Genomic DNA, 3165 nt, shown 5'->3' with positions numbered 1-3165 from the left:
CATCCCGCAGGGCCGCTGTGAGCCGGAATGACAGTGATTTGGGGTTTGGCGTTAGGCCACGGCATCTCTAGCTGGAACGGTGGGCTCCCAGTCGTAGCGAGCCCAGCTATCATGCAACAGGAGGAGGTGCTGCACCCGGGCGGGAGGAAGGGGTTTGGAGACCAGAGTAAGGATGGGGGACCCTCCAGGGGCACGATTTCAGGCTGGCAGCTATCACTCTAGGGGCATGGTACACCTGGAGTTTCGGGGAGCGGTCACTGTGAGTCGGAATCCACTCGCTGGCAGTGAGCTTGTGTTTTAAATGTGAACTTCTGGTCTGCTTGGGGGTGAGGACCTTGTCCGTTGGCCAGGGAGCACCGATAGACGGCTTTATAATGAAGATCCATAGGGACTGAAACTGCTGAGTTCACAAGCAATTCTTCTAGGGTGGGTGGGGGGAGCAGGCTGTGGGGGCGGGAGGGAGGGACTGTCCCTCTGCCAGCGCTGTCATTCCACTGGCAGCAGCCCAGCGCCGCTGGCCCGGGCTTCCTGCAAAGCTGCTGTTGGACTGGAGGGGGCCCAGTGTGTAATTATGAGCCTGTCGTGTCTCAGCAGGACCTACTAGGCCATTAGAGTCACTGACACACACCACTTAGTAGTAAGAGTAGACGTCTTAATTGAAGCAGCTATTTTTAAAGGTTTCCCGCCCTGTGTCCATTCCCCAGGGCTGCCAGGACGCAAGGCCACAAAGAGCCAGTATCTAGGTCCCCTGGGGCTGCTAGCTCAGCAGTACCACAAGGGGGTGGTTTTGACCAACAGAAACTTATTTTCTTACAGAGCAGGAGGTGAGAGGTTGAGCATCCAGCGAGCCGGCCTTGGGGGAAGGCGTTCTCTGTCTGTTGGTCCTTGCCTTTCAGCCTCTCTTTTCTGGTTCCTTGAAGATCCCTGTGTCTGGCTCTTTGATACCTTCTAAATGATTGACTAAGGAGCCCTGGTGGTACAGTGGGTTCCGAGTTGGGCTGATAACACAAGGTCAGCGGTTCAAACCGACTAGCCACTCCTTGGGAGAAAGAGGAGGCTGTGTGCTCTCGTAAAGACGTCGTCTCAGAAACCAAAAGGGGCAGTTCTGCTCTGTCCTGTAGCGTCGTGATAAGTCAGAATCCACTCGGAGGCAGGTGTTTTTTCTTCTTTTTCTGGACTCAAAGCACAGTGCGTACTCACCCTGCTCATGAACATAACAAAGAAAACCCTCTCCCGGTGGGAATATAATTACAGGCGTACGTAAACATCAAACAACAAAACCCGATGCCAGCAAGTGGGTGTGGATGCACAGAGACCGGATAGCGGGTTGCAGAGACTGTAAATCTTTATCTATCTATCTATCATCTATTTATGTACCTACTTACTTATCATCTATCATCAATCTATCATCTACCTATCATAGATCTATCATTAATCTATTATCTACCTACCTATCATCTATCTATCTATCTATCTATCTATCTATCTATCTATCTATCTATCTATCATCAACTCTATCATCAATCATCTACCTACCATGTAGCTTTCTATATCTGTCATCAATCTACCTATTTACCTATCATATAACTATTATGTATCATATACCTATTAAATATCTAACATTTACTTATGTATCCCTCTTCTAGCTATTATTTTTCTATCAATCTATCATTTATTATAAGCCTACATACTTACTTATAGATGTATCATCTACCTATGTATCCATCATCAAACAATCTCTGTCATCTACCTAGCTACCTGTCACCAGTCTATAGTCTATCATTACCTCCATCCCTCGTCACTAATCCTCTATCTACTGATCATCTCTCTCTCCCTGGGGTATCAGCCCCTGCCTCGTTCTGCATTGTCCCCAGCCCCTGCTGATGAACGCGCGGCAGGAAGCGGATTTGGGGCACTGCATCTGGGGAGGTCCGCTGGCGTCTCCGGCATCTGGTCCCTTCTTGGAGGTCTGGAGCAGACGTGCAAAGAGACGTGGGGTGTGGGGGTAAGCGCTCGGCTGTGGCAGCTCAAGTCCACCTGCGGCTCCGCGGGAGAAAGATGAGGCTCCCGGGAAGATGACAGACCTAGGTGCCGTGTGCGCACGAGTGTGTGCAGGTGCGGGCCTGTGTGAGGGGGCGTGCATGTGCGCGCGCGCTCGTGTGCCCACGCTGCTGGCTTTAAAGGGCTGGCCTTGCAGTTAGCAGCCCAGTGCGTAACCGCTCCGTTGCTGGGGCTCCTCTGGAGGAGCCGCTTGCTGGGTCCAAACCGCCAACCTGACTCACCGACCCCGGCCAGTCCAGTTCCGAGACACCTGAGGCGTGGCCCAGGAACGCCCGAGTCTGGGGAAGCCTTCTGCGCTGACAGGTGTGGACGCCTCACGGCGTGTGGAGGGAGGGCGGGCTGGCGGCCACATGGCTGCGGCTCGAGGCATCTCTGACTCAGAGAGCAGAGCCCCCTGGGAGGGGCACCTGCAGATGAGGCTCGGGCTCCGCATGACCTGGTGGCATAGTAGGGGCACCCGCTGGGCTGCCACCTGGCAGGTCAGCAGCTAGAACTCCCCTGCAGCTCCACGGGGGCAAAGATGAGGCTTTCTACTCCTGTAAAGAGTAGAAACGCACAGGGGCTGCTCTACCCTGCCCTACAGGGTCGCTGTGAGTCAGCCACGGGCGGTGGTTCCTGGGGGAATTCTCGTCGTCTGTGTTGCCACCATCCGCCCGTCTGTGGAAACCGGGTGATGCCGAATTTGGTCTCAGAAGAACTTCCAGACTAAGGGCAGGAAGAATCCACTGACAATCCCCTGGGAAAACACTGGACCACAACCTTGTGGGCAGGAACGACCCGTCTTAAGCACCCACCCGTTCGGACTCTCAGCAACCCTGCAGACTGAGTGCAGCTGCCCCGTGGGTTTCCCAGTCTTTATAGGAGTGGCCAGCCCCATCTTTCTCGCTCAGAGTGGCTGGTGGGTTTGAACATCCGAACATCAGCCCAAGACCTAACCCATGGTACCTCCATCTGAGGCCTGTCCACAATAGTAGTCATGGAATCTCTGCAAACCAATACCAAACTCCCTGTCCTTGGGTTGGTACCGGCTCAAAGCGCCCTCTAGGACGGGGTAGGACACCGACCCCCCTCCATGTCATCCCGCAGGGCCGCTGTGAGCCGGAA

At 54.1% G+C, this 3165-nt stretch overlaps 1 protein-coding gene across 1 annotated transcript in view; it reads right to left on the bottom strand.

The window, feature by feature from the left end:
* FOXK1 (forkhead box K1) overlaps positions 1-3165 on the bottom strand; it is a 53123-nt gene that overhangs the window by 49208 nt on the left and 750 nt on the right. The gene's annotated exons all lie outside the window — the stretch shown is intronic.

The sequence above is a fragment of the Echinops telfairi genome, unplaced genomic scaffold (assembly GCF_000313985.2).
Source record: "Echinops telfairi isolate 266 unplaced genomic scaffold, ASM31398v2 ScPeMD7_5;HRSCAF=22, whole genome shotgun sequence".
Taxonomy (NCBI): Eukaryota; Metazoa; Chordata; class Mammalia; order Afrosoricida; family Tenrecidae; genus Echinops; species Echinops telfairi.
This window is presented reverse-complemented; position numbering and strand designations above follow the sequence as displayed.